General features: G+C 35.0%; 1 long non-coding RNA gene across 2 annotated transcripts in view; it reads right to left on the bottom strand.

Annotated features, from left to right (window-relative positions):
* Window positions 1-14,337, bottom strand: part of LOC102141289 (uncharacterized) — a 133,876-nt gene that overhangs the window by 49,206 nt on the left and 70,333 nt on the right. For both annotated transcript variants that reach the window (XR_010585863.2, XR_001489724.3), the window contains exon 2: window positions 2,373-2,614. This is a non-coding gene — a long non-coding RNA (uncharacterized lncRNA). The remainder of the gene's footprint in view (window positions 1-2,372; window positions 2,615-14,337) is intronic.

Here is a 14,337-nt window from a genome sequence, read left to right as displayed (position 1 = left end):
ACAACACATCCTGGGGCCTGTTGGAGGATAGGGTCGGGGGAGGGAGAGCAATAGGAAAAAATAGGTAATGCATGCTGGGCTTAATACCTAGGTGATGGGTTGATAGGTGTAGCAAACCACCATGGCACACATTTACAAATGCAACAACCCTGCACATCCTGTACATGTACCCTGAAACTTAAAATAAAAATTAAAAAAAAAAATACAAGCCAGTAATAGAGAGCTGAAAGTATAAAAGTTTATGTTTGCTTTTTATTTTTCCACTTTGGTCTGCAGTGGTTTTATTTTTATCTCCGTTCAAAGCCTGACATTAAGAAAAACTATTTTCCCCTTCTCAGCTTCACTTTATCAAAAATCAAAATCTTCAAATATATAAGTAAAAAGAATATATAATACATTTTCATTTACCCATCAGCAACATTCAGCAGGGGTCAACTTATAGCTACTCTTGCTTGTCAATATCCGCTCTTTCCACTACTTCACTCTCCTTATAGGATTACTTTTATGTAAATTCTAGACATCATTTTAGTTCATCTGCAAATATTTCTCTATTTACCTCTAAAGGCATTCTTTAACAATGTATAACCACAATACCATTACCATACTTAAAAACTATTTCTATTTTCTTCAAATGTCTCATGTTACTTTACAATTTGTTTTCATAAGGATCCAAATAAGATCCATACATTAAAGTTGTTTTCATGTCCCTTAAGTCTGTTTTTATCTATAGATTGTTCCTTTATCTCCCACCCCTGCAATACATACCATTTGTACTCTATTTATTAGGCAACCGGACCATTTATCTTACGTAGTTTACAATAAACTAAATTTTACTGATTGCCTTTCTATGGTGTCATTCAACATGCTCGTGTATCTCCTGTAAATATTGCAAATTGGTAGCTAGATCTAAAGGCCGGTCTAATTGGTAGTTATATCCAAAGTTTGATTTTTTTTTCTGACAGTAATATTTTATAGGTGGTATTATATACTTCTATGAAGTGGCATGTCTGCTTGTCTCTCATTTGTTATGTTAGCAACAATTGATAATAACTGCCTAGATTCATTATTTCATTAGAGGTTGCAAAAATAGTAACATTTCAATTCTGTCATTCTTTCTTCATTCTCTGGTTAAAGGTAGCTCTAAAAAGAATTTTCTCTCATCAACATCTGGTTATTCTTAGACATAATCTATAAAGGAAAAACAGGATAAATGCTTGGTTCTTCTGTTTCATTCAAAACAGTACATTCTTATGGATCCCTAACATCCTTCAAAGGTGTCCAGTGACAACATTCCTTTTAAATTAACATTATTAGAAACTGATAGAATTAAGCATATTTGAGGCGTTTTAATCTACTGTCTTTGTTTTTATTATTGATTCTCAAATAGGGTGACTCCTCTGAGTCTCTTTGACACATCCTAATAGTCTTTCAAATCTGCCTTGCTTTTTAGTAAGAGAAGTTGATTTTCCAGGCTCATCTTGTACAATATTCAACCCCAAAGTCAGAATTAGATACTTTTTGCAGTGAACTTCAACTCCTTTGAGGGGAAATGTCTACAGAGCACAATCTGAGTATTACATTTCCTCTTCATATTGGGTTTTATGTTGTTTCTATATACTTATAAGTGATTAGAACTAGGAAACTATTGTTTTTCTTTTTGTTGGGAAAATGATTCATGACTTCATACTGATACTTTAACTTCAAACTCGTATTATTGGGTTTTCATTTATTTTCTTCTACTATGCTATTATATCTTCTTTACTCCATGGAACAAATTCCATTTTCAATAATGTCAACAAGCTTACTAACTTGGTTGATCTTAAAATATGTAGACACCTGTCTCACAATAACAATTCAATTGCCAAAAATGTAATTTTAAACAGCTCAATATATGTTTTTGCATGGGTTTTATTTTTGTCCTTAGGATATCTCACAAAGGTTGTATAGTCAAATATCTGTGTTTGAGTAAATGATATAATTCATCTCTGTGTGATTATAATGCCAACTTAATATATTTATATTTACATTTCACCTCTTTTACCAAAGTTTTATGGGTATTGATGTTTTAAAATTAAATTTTAAATTTAATTTTAAATAATGATATAATTATGTAAAATATTAAATGTTACCAGGGTCAAACCTAAAATAGGTATATTCAAATAAAATGTAGCTTTTGTTTCTATAACCTTTTCCCCATTGCATCTCTCCTCCAGAAGCAATTGTTTGCTATTATAGTTTTGTTTTGCTTTTAATTTTTGGTTCATGTTTTCATTTTTTAAAGACAAGTCAATACTTACAGTATATTAAAAATTATCACAAATTACATCATTTGCAGTTCCTCCCATCGAAGGTGAAAAAATCTGTATCTTTACCTCTTTAAATGAAGCTGGCATTGTGGGATTTTTGATCAACAGAATGCAGCAGAAGTAACACTGTGGTATTTCTAAGTCTTTGCCTCAGAGGACCTTGCAGCTTTTGCTTTTATTAGAACCTGAGGCAACAATGAAAAACCGTGTGGAGAGAGATCCAGCTGTCCCATGTCTTCTAGGCATTCCAGCTGGGGCTCATCCATGTGAGTGAATCCAGGATGCTGAGTATCAATAGCCATAGGACTCTGCACAGACAAGAACGGGAGACAAACCACCCAGTCAACCCACAATCACATTAAATTAATAAATCATTGTTTTAAGACATGAAATTTGGACGTGTTTATGTTTTATGAAGCAATGTATGTATAAACCTCAATATATTATACTCATTTAACTTCATAATTTTTTAAAAAATTTTACTATTGTCCGAATATTACTTTATAACAATATATAGAAATATGCATCATTCTTTTATAAAGCTGCACAATACGTCATCATGAGCTTCCCACACTAGGAAACTTTCCTTTACTGATGGCACTTGGGTCTGTTTCCATTCTTTCACTAGTACAATAATGCTTCAGAGAAGAGAGTTGTGCATATGTCTTTTTTACATTTTTTAACATGGCTATTTTGATGAAGAATAAAATAGAACTTACAGAAATAAGACACAAACTAATTAAAATTAAAAACTGATATAAGTTAAGTAAACATTTTTGAAGACAGACTGGTAAATTGAGATATAAATCTGTAAAATTATCCAGAATGCAGCAAAGAGCCAAAAAAAAAAAAAAAAAAAAAAAAAGGAAAAGAAGAAAGAAAGGACAAAAAATAGGTTAAAAAGTGACACTGGTGATGGGAGTTAAAGAAGGAGATAAGAATCAGGGGAAAAACAGTATTTGAAGAGTTTATGCCTGAAAATATTTAAAACTGATGAAAAATAGAAATTATAGGAGTTAGTTACACAAATACTTGCAGTTAAATTAAAAGAAGTCCTTACTAGGTACGTTATAATAAAATTGTAGACACCAAAAACAAAGAAGATCTTTAAAAAGGCTGAAAGAAAAGAAAGATTACCTACAAAAGAACCAAATTTATCCTGACAGCTGCTTTGCCAATAGCAATACTGGAAGCTAGAAGCAAAGTGAATAATATATTCAAAGGGATGGCAAAAAATAACTGTCAAGCTAAAACTGTACACCCAGAAAAAACTGTCCTTCCAAAGTGAAGGCAAAATAAAAATATTTTCAAGTAAAAAAGAAATCCTGAGAAATTTTACCACCAACAGACTCTCATGAATAAAGTCTAAAAAAATGTACTTTAAGAAAAGAGAAAATGATCCAGAGAAAAGGTGTAATGTAAAGGGGCAATAGCAAGCAAAAAATTAGTGTAAACATGTAAGTAAATATGTCAATATGAATGTGTTTAAAAATAATAGTAATAAAATTTGTAAGATTATAAAAATAAAATCATACTAAATAGCAGAGAAAAATACAATGATATTTGTGAAATTGCTTATTTGAGTTAAAGCCTTCTAAGCTACTTGTTTTGATATAAAGAAGGGTAAAGATATTGACTAGTTTTAGAATTAACTGTGCATATTAAAAAGAGTAATAACTAAAAGCATAAAATAAAATATGTAGTATGAAAATAGAATGCATAAGTTTCAAATAGCTAGAAAAATAGGCATCAAAGCAATTATATAATCTCAAATAATAAAGAGGAAAAATGAAACAGAAAATGTAGTACAAATATAGTCCAAAGAAGATATGATAAAATTAAGAAGCCTAAATAATTCAAATGAATTAAGCCTGCAAATTAAAAGAAAACCATATTCCAAAAAAATAAATAAATTTCTGCCTCTATGTTGCTTAAAAAAAGACACACATACATTATAAAAAGAGAAAAAGCTAAAAACTAAAGACTGAGAAATTATCTAAGAGGTGAATACTAACCAAAGTGAAGCTATTGTTGTTTCTAGATAAATTAAAACTAGGGCAAAAGGCATTAATGAAGAATGCAATTTACTCAAATGATGTATTAAAATCTTTTGGCACAAAATAATATTGCTTCAAGATCCATAATGAGACAGTTGAAAGAAGTATGTAGCGAAATTGATAAATTCACCACCATAATGAATCTCACTAGTTAGTACATCAATCAAATAAAAAAAAGATCGGCTAAGACAGAAAAGATTTGAACCACAAAATTAACAAGCATGATCAATGGACTTCTATAGAATCATGTATACAACATTAAAAAATATATTCTTCAGCATAACGGGAAATTTTTATATACTTTAAGTTCTGGGATACATGGGCAGAACATGCAGGTTTGTTACATAGGTATATATGTGCAATGGTGGTTTGCTGCACCCATTAACCCATCATCTACATTAGGTATTTCTCCTAATGCTATCCCTTCCCTAGCCCTCCAACCCCTGACAGGCCCCGGTGTAAGATGTTCCCCTCTCTGTGTCCATGTGTACTTGTTCAGCTCCCACTTATGAGTGAGAACATGCAGTGTTTGGCTTTCTGTCCCTGTGTTAGTTTGCTGAGAATGATGATTTCCAGCTTCATCTATGTCCTTGCAAAGGACATCAACTCATCCATTTTTATGGCTGCCTCATGTTCCATGGTGTATATGTGCCACATTTTCTTTATCCAGTCTATCATTGATAGGCAATTGGGTTGGTTTCAAGTCTTTGCTATTGTGAGTACTGCTGCAATAAACATATGTGTGCATGTGTCTTTATAGTAGAATGGTTTATAATCCTTTGGGTATATAACCAGTAAGGGTATTGCTGGGTCAAATTATATTTCTAGTTCTAGATCCTTGAGTAATTGCCACACTGTCTTCCACAATAGTTGAACTAATTTGCACTCCAACCAACAGTGTAATAGTGTTCCTATTTCTCCACATCCTATCCAGCATCTGTGGTTTCCTGACTTTTTAATGATCACCATTCTAAATGGCATGAGATGGCATTTCATTGTGGTTTCAATTTCCATTTCTCTAATGACCAGTGATGATGAGCTTTTTAAAAATATGTTTGTTGGCCACATAAATGTCTTCTTTTGAAAAAAGTCTGTTCATATCCTCTGCCAACTTTTTGATGGGGTTATTTGTTTTCTTCTTGTAAATTTGTTTAAGTTCCTTGTAGATTCTGGATATTAGCCCTTTGTCAGATGGATAGATTGCAAAAATTTTCTCCCATTCTGTAGGTTGCCCGTTCATGCTGATGATAGTTTCTTTTGCTGTGCAGAAGCTCTTTAGTTTAGTTACATCCCATTTGTCAATTTTGGCTTTTGTTGCCATTGCTTTTGGTGTTTTAGTCATGAAGTCTTTGCCCATGCCTATGTCCTGAATGGTAGTGCCTAGGTTTTCTTCTAGGGTTTTTATGCTTTTAGATCTTATGTTTAAGTCTTTAATCCATCTTGAGTTAATTTATGTATAAGGTGTAAGAAAGGGGTTCAGTTTCAGTTTTCTGCATATGGCTAGCCAGTTTTCCCAACACCATGTATTAAATATGGAATCCTTTCCCCATTGCTTGTTTTTGCCAAGTTTGTCAAAGATCAGATGGTTGTAGATGTGTGGCATTATTTCTGAGACCTCTGTTCTGTTCCATTGGTCTATATATCTGTTTGGGTACAAGTACCATGCTGTTTTGGTTACTGTAGCCTGCAGTATAGTTTAAAGTCAGGTAGTGTGATGACTCCAGTTTTGTTCTTTTTGCTTAGGATTGTCTTAGCGACACGTGCTCTTTTTTGGTTCTATATAAAGTTTAAAGTAGTTTTTTTCTAATTGTGTGAAAAAAGTCAATGGTAGCTTTATGGGGATAGTATTGAATCTATAAATTACTTTGGGCAGTAAGGCCATTTTCACAATATTGATTCTTCCTATCCATGAGCATGGAATGTTTTTCCATTTGTTTGTGTCCTCTCTTATTTTCTTGAGCAGTGGTTTGTAGTTCTTCTTGAAGATGTCCTTCCCGTCCCTTGTAAGTTGTATTCTTAGATATTTTGTTATCTTTGTAGCAATTGTGAATGGGAATACACTCATGATTTGGCTCTCTGTTTGTCTATTATTGGTGTATAGGAAAGGTTGTGGTTTTTGCACAATGATTTTGTATCCTGAGACTTTGCTGAACTTGTTTATCAGCTTAAGGATATTTTGGAATAAGACAATGGGGATTTCTAAATATACAATCATGTCATCTGCAAACAGACAATTTGACTTCCTCTCTTCCTATTTGAATACCCTTTATGTCTTTCTCTTGCCTGATTGCCCTGGCCAGAACATCCAATACTATTTTGAATAGGAGTGGTGAGAGAAGGCATCCTTGTCTTGTGCCAGTTTTCAAAGGGAATGCTTCCAGCTTTTGCCCATGCAGCATGATATTGGCTGTGTTTTTCATAAATAGTTCTTATTATTTTGAGATACGTTCCATCAATACCTAGTTATTTAGTGTTTTTAGCATGAAGGGGCATTTCCTGTATTTCCTGAATTTGAATGTTGGCCTGTCTTGCTAGGTTGGGGAAGTTGTTTTCCAACTTGGTTCCATTCTGCCTGTCACTTTCAGGTACACCAATCAAACATAGGTTTGGTCTTTTCACATAGTCCCATATTTCTTGGAGGCTTTGTTTTTTCTTTTTCATTCTTTCTTCTCTAATCTTGTCTTCATGCTTTATTTCATTAAGTTGATCTTCAATTTCTGATATCAAGTGGAAGCACTTGATCAATTCAGCTATTGATACTTGTGTATGCTTCATGAAGTTCTCATGCTGTGTTTTTCAGCTCTATCAAGTCATTTATATTCTTCTCTAAACTGCTTGTTCTACTTAGCAGTTCCTGTAACCTTATATCAAGGTTCTTAGCTTCCTTGCATTGGGTTAGAACATGCCCCTTTAGCTCAGAGAAATTTGTTATTACCCACCTTCTGAAGCCTACTTCTGTCAATTCATCAAACTCATTCTCTGTCCAGTTTTGTTCCCTTGTTGGCAAGGAGTTGCAATTTTTGTAGGAGAAGAGATATTCTGGTTTTTGGAATTTTCAGCCTTACTGTTCTGGTTTTTCCTCATCTTCATAAGATAAATCTACCTTTGGTCTTTAATATTGGTGACCTTCAGATGGGGTTTTTATGTGGACTTCCTTTTTGTTGATGTTGATGCTATTCCTTTCTGTTTGTTAGTTTTCCTTTTAACAGCCAGGCCTCTCTTCTGCAGGTCTGCTGGAGTTTGCTGGTGGTCCACTCCAGACCCTGTTTGCCTGGGTATCACCAGCAGAGGCTACAGAACAGCAAAGATTGCTTCCTGCTCCTTCCTCTGGAAGTTTCATCCCAGAGGGGTTCACACCAGATGCCCGCTGGAGCTCTCCTGTATCAGGTGTCTGTTGACCCTTGCTCAAGGTGTCTCCCAGTCAGGAGGCACCGGGGTCCAGGACCCACTTGAAGAGGCAGTCTGTCCCTTAGCAGAGCTCGAGTGCTGTGCTGAGAGATCTGCTGCTCTCTTCAGAGCCAGCAAGCAGGAACATTTAAGTCTGCTGAAGCTGTGCCCACAGCTGCCCCTTCCCTCAGGTGCTCTGTCTCAGGGAGATGGGAGTTTTATCTATAAGCCCCTGACTGAGATTGCTGCCTTTCTTTCAGAGATGCCCTGCACAGAGAGGAGGAATCTAGAGAAGCAGCCTGTCTCACTTCTGCATAAAGGGAAATTTGTGGAAATTGCCCATATACTAAGCCATGAAACAAATGATACACATACCCACAGCAACAGAATTGAAAAAAAAAATAGGCCATGTTTTCTAAGCACAATGCAACCACTTATAACAACAACAACAACAACAACAACAACACCCTAGGTTTCCTAACTTACACTTAAAAAAAAAAAAAACACTTCAAGGAAGAAATTATAATGAAAATTAGAAAGTACCTAAAAGTGAATAAAAATAAAAATGCTGTATACTAAAAATTCATTAACATAGTTAAACTTGTCTTCTCAGGCTTTTGGCTAAGATCAAGTGTAAAATAAAAATTTAGTTTTCAAGCTTACATTTGAAAACTTTTACATTTGAAAACTTAAAAAACTAAAAAATGATGAGCTATGCATCCAATTTAAAAATTCAAAGTAACAGAATAATCTCCAATTCAGGGGAGAAAAGGGATTTTTTTTAAAGAACAGGAATTAATGAAATAGATAAAAACACAAAGGTACAATAGACAGGCTCGATTCAGGACATAGGCATGGGCAAAGACTTCATGTCTAAAACACCAAAAGCAACGGCAGCAAAAGCCAAAATTGACAAATGGGATCTAATTAAACTAAAGAACTTCTGCACAGCAAAAGAAACTACCATCAGAGTGAACAGGCAACCTACAGAATGGGAGAAAATTTTTGCAATCTACTCATCTGACAAAGGGCTAATATCCAGAACCTACAAAGAACTCAAACAAATTTACAAGGAAAAAACAAACAACCCCATTGAAAAGTGGGCAAAGGATATGAACAGACATTTCTCAAAAGAAGACATTCATACAGCCAACAGACACATGAAAAAATGCTCATCATCACTGGCCATCAGAGAAATGCAAATCAAAACCACAATGAGATACCATCTCATACCAGTTAGAATGGCAATCATTAAAAAGTCAGGAAACAACAGATGCTGGAGAGGATGTGGAGAAATAGGAACACTTTTACACTGTTGGTGGGATTGTAAACTAGTTCAACCATTATGGAAAACAGTATGGCGATTCCTCAAGGATCTAGAACTAGAAGTACCATATGACCCAGCCATCCCATTACTGGATATATACCCAAAGGATTATAAATCATGCTGCTATAAAGACACATGCACACGTATGTTTATTGCAGCAGTACTCACAATAGCAAAGACTTGGAATCAACCCAAATGTCCATCAGTGACAGACTGGATTAAGAAAATGTGGCACATATACACCATGGAATACTATGCAGCCATAAAAAAGGATGAGTTTGTGTCCTTTGTAGGGACATGGATGCAGCTGGAAACCATCATTCTCAGCAAACTATCGCAAGAACAGAAAACCAAACACCGCATGTTCTCACTCATAGGTGGGAACTGAACAATGAGATCACTTGGACTCGGGAAGGGGAACATCACACACCGGGGCCTATCATGGGGGGGGGGAGGGGGGAGGGATTGCATTGGGAGTTATACCTGATGTAAATGACGAGTTGATGGGTCCTGACGAGTTGATGGGTGCAGCACAGCAACATGGCACAAGTATACATATGTAACAAACCTGCACGTTATGCACATGTACCCTAGAACTTAAAGTATAATAATAATAATAAATAAATAAATTTAAAAAAAAAAAGTTTGTTCTTTGAAACAAATTATCTCTGGCAAGAAGAACTGGGTGAAAAAAATAATAAAAGGCACAAATAAACAATACTAGAAATTAACAACAAATTAACTAAAGAAACATACAACAGAGATTATAGATGTGTGTGTGTGTGAGTGTGTATATGTATGAAAGAAGCAAGTACTTTTGCCAAAAAATTTTAAATGTTAGATAAAATGGGAAAATTCCTAGAAAAAAATATAACTTACCAAAGCTGAAGAGAAACTGCAAACCAAAATGGTTCATAAACATCAAAGACATGAATCAGGAATTCATGTTTTCACAAATAAAAGATCAGGTCCAGAGAATTTTATTGAATTACCAAGAAACAGTTGTAATTGTATATAAATCTTTCCAGAAAACAGAAGTAGAGGAGATGCACTCGAAGGAATTTTAGGAAGGAGATATAAAATTGATCTCAAAATTAAATATGGAAAATAGGATATTTACTTATGAACATAGATACAGTAGTGTGTGTGTGTGTTACACGCACGCATGTAACCAATGGTGTATTTATTTCAGGAATGAAATGTTAATGTGAGAAAAACAGATTAATTTAAATCACCACTTTAGCAAGTTAAAGATAACAAAGTGGTACAGCATCAAGAGTATATTTAATAACATTATATACTGAAAGTTTGCTAAGAGAATACATTTTATGTGCTCTTAGCACACACACACAAAGGGTAATTATGCAAGATGATGAATAGGTTAATTTACTTCAATGTAGTGTGGTAATTTCACTGTGTATATGTACATCAAAACATCATGTTGTATGCCTTAAATATATACAAACATAAAGATGACAAGATGATTCATCGAGAAGATGCAGAAAGTGGCCAGCTGCGGTGGTGGTTCACACCTGTAATCCCAGCACTTTGGGAAGCCAAGGTGGGCGGATCATTGAGGTTGAGACAAGCCTGACCAACATGGCGAAACCTCCTCTCTACTAAAAGTACAAAAAAATTAGCTTGGCATAGTGGCAGGTGCCTGTAATCCCAGATACTTAGGCTGAGGCAGGTAAATCACTTGAACCCAGGAGACAGCGGTTGCAGTGAGCTGAGATCAAGCCACTGTACTCCAGCCTGGGCAAAAGAGTGAGACTCTGTCTCAAAAAAAAAAAAAAAGAAAAAGGAAAAGAAAAAAGAAAAGATGCAGAAAGAGGGTTCAACACTATTTCACACCTATTTATAATTAAATTAAATTATAATATAATTAAATATAATTTCCCACCTATTTCTACTTAAAAGAAACCTCTTGGTAAACTGATAATAAGAAGAAAATTATTTTCCCTTTTGCAGGTAATCTACCACAGCTTTACAGCAGTCATCAAACTTTCTCTAAATCAGGAAGGAGTAAGGACTCCAGCTGTTATAGCCGCTTTTCAACACTATACCTGAGGCCACAGCCAGAATCGTCAGGATTGAAAAAAAAAAAGAAGAAGCAAAAGCAGCTAATGGTCTCAGATGTCCACTTAGAAAGCAAACAGAATCCAAGTCATTGGAATTAGTAGTAGAGTTTAGCAGAATTACAAGACAAAAAAATCAATGTACAAATAGTGATTGCAGTTCTGTCATGGTTATCCTAGTCCATTAGTACTGCTATAACAGAATATCTTAGACTGGATAATTTACAAATAACAGGACTTTATTGCTCACAGTTCTGGAGGCCAGGAAGTCTACCATCAAGTTTTTGGCAGACTTTGTGTCTAGTAAGGGCTTGCTCTCTGGTTCCTTCTTGCTGAGTTCTCGCATGGCAGAACAGAGGAGGGAAGCAGCTAGCTCTCTGAAACCTTTTATAACGGCATAAATCCCACTCATAAGAATGGAGCCCTGATGGCCTAATCACCTCCCAGAAGTCATACTTTCTAATACCATCACTTGGATTATGAGGTTTCAACATATGAATTTTGAAGGGATGCATACATTCAAACCATAGCAATAGGAATACAGAGTTAGAAAATATTCAAACTAATAACAAAATATAACATTCACAGTATATATCTAACAAAAAATGACCTTTACGGAGAAAATGATAAATGTTTTTAAAATATCAAATAAGAAAACGAGATACTATGTTCATAGATAGGAAAATTCAGTATTGTAATGTTAAGTTTTTCAAATTAATTTTTAAAATCAATGTAATTCTAGTTAAATTACAGTAGAGTATGACATTGACAAGAATGACATTGAAAGTAAACAAAAGAAACAGAACTGAGAACCTAAAAATATGTTGGGAAACTTGACATACAACAGAGGTGACACTGTAAATCAGTAGAGGAATTAGAGATAATTTAACAAATGATACTGATGCAATTGATTATCCCCATGGAAAAACAAATTGGATCAAATCTTCCATGACACAAAAGTCAATTCCAGAAGGAATAAAAATTTAAATACGAGATGGCATTTTAAATGTTTCATATGGTTGATTAAAAATGATTATCTGGGGAGTTGAAAATGTGTAAGTTTAGCAATTATAATTCTGCTGTTATGGTCTACAGTAATTGTTGCATATGTGTACCAGGAAATACATAAGATAATGTTTATACCAGTATTGTCTACAAGTATAAAAAATAAAAACATCCTAAATGTTCTTTACCAGGAGTACAGATAAATAAATAATGTGTTAATATGTGTTGCAATATAGCCACAAAAATTAAAAGGAAGGTACATGACCTTTGTGCATCAACATGAAAGAACTCCACAATTCAGGACAGGGGTGACCTGCTGGAGAAGGACTCAGTCAGATAGGGGATGCACAGAGGTTTGAAGGCTAGTTGTGATTTCTCATGGTGAGTAGCATGTAAACAGGGGCTCTGAAAAGTAATTGTGTACCTTCTGTACATGTAATATATTCACTTTTATGTATGAGATGGTTTACAAGTCTAAAATTATAATAATTTTAAAAGAAGAAAAGGATTACAAAGGATATTTACATTATATTTTATATATAATTGGAGGTAGTTTACCAAACCCTCTGTTTTTGTTGTTGTTGTTGTGGTTGCTGCTGGTTTTGCTTTTGTTTTTTGGTTTTCTTGAGACAGAGTCTCGCTCTGTCACCCAGACTGGAGTGCAGTGGCACGATCTTGACTCACTGCAACCTCCACCTCCTGGGTTCAAGCAATTATCCCTGCCATAGCCTCCTGAGAACTGGGATTACCGGCGCCCACCACTATGCCCAGCTAATTTTTGTATTTTTAGTAGAGACTGGTTTAGTAGAGACCAGCCATGTTGGCCTGGCTTGTCTCAAACCCCTGACCTCAGGTGATCCACCTGCCTCGGCCTCCCAAAGTGCTAGGATTACAGGCATGAATGACCGCACCCGGCCACTGAAACCTCTTAAATTCTATGTTAGGAAACTCTGCTAGAAAAACTTTAACCTCCTATATTTTTAGAGCCAGAGATGTAACCAAGCCCTCAAAAACCAAAACTTAGGTCAGGACCAACTCCAGACAGGGAATCAACTTATGCAATCACTGAATCAAGTTCGAGAAAAATCAAGAAAAATTAAAACTAAAAACAATTAGCTCATTTATTTTGCATCATACAAACCAGAATTCCCAGACATTGGTGATGATAATCCAGTTTTCATTTTCTAGAATTCTTGAGCCCACTGGTAGTGTGAATGCATATTGAGGGTACAGAGAAACATTCAGGAGTGATGCTTCAGTGATCTGCCTAGGGGTAAGGAGCTGTTACAAGCATTACAGTTTGCTGAAACTCACAGTTCCTTTTGGCACTAGGTACTTTGACATATTTAAAGATGAAGCCAGGGCAGTCAGAGATAAGGTCTCTGACTTATCATTGGGTTAAAATATGAAAGATCTGAAGGTATGAAATTATATTAGTAGGTTCAGATCTGCTTTTTGAACAATGACCTTTGCTTTCTCATACCCTAAGTATGAGAAAATATTTGCTAATAATATTAGCTTTAGACCATTTCAGTATTGTATATGTATGCCAAAAGTGTCAAACCAAACTAGTATACACACTGAGACAGCTTAGGGTTTTCCATATGGGACATGATGAAAAGAATCAAAAAGAGAGTAATTGGCTTATATTTAAAATATCAATGGAAAAAAATTCCCTGAGAAGCTGAGTTTAGTATATATTTTAATGAATTTGAAGCCTACGAACAAAGGGCTTGATATTTGTCTCCTTACTCTTAAATCTGGAAATGTGATCACTTAGTACAGAATCATAGATAAGATACCTCTGGATGTAAATCTCATTTTTGTAGGAACCCTAGGTATCCAAGGGGAAACATTAAGACAAAAGATTTGCAGGCAAGCAGTAGGGCTCCAGATGAGGGGATAAACACCATTGAAGGGAACAGGTGAAAGGCAGACCTTCTGCAAACCCCCATATTGTGCAGTCATGGCCATGTTGCACATAGTGGGTAGATTTCTATTCTGTGTTTTAATATTTTTAGATGTAGGGTGTGATGCCGTAACTTTTATCTGGTCAGCCATTTTCCTCACTATTTACTCTCCCTCTCTTTCTTCTATGCTCTAATATTGCAAATCCCAAGAAAAATATTTGGCAAGTTGTTCCAAGCTGTTGAAAGAGTTGGCAAAACAAATCTCTA

This window comes from Macaca fascicularis, chromosome 3 (genome assembly GCF_037993035.2).
Source record: "Macaca fascicularis isolate 582-1 chromosome 3, T2T-MFA8v1.1".
In the NCBI taxonomy this organism is placed as follows: domain Eukaryota; kingdom Metazoa; phylum Chordata; class Mammalia; order Primates; family Cercopithecidae; genus Macaca; species Macaca fascicularis.
The sequence above is the reverse complement of the archived record's forward strand: the minus strand, read 5'-3'. Positions and strand labels throughout refer to the sequence as shown.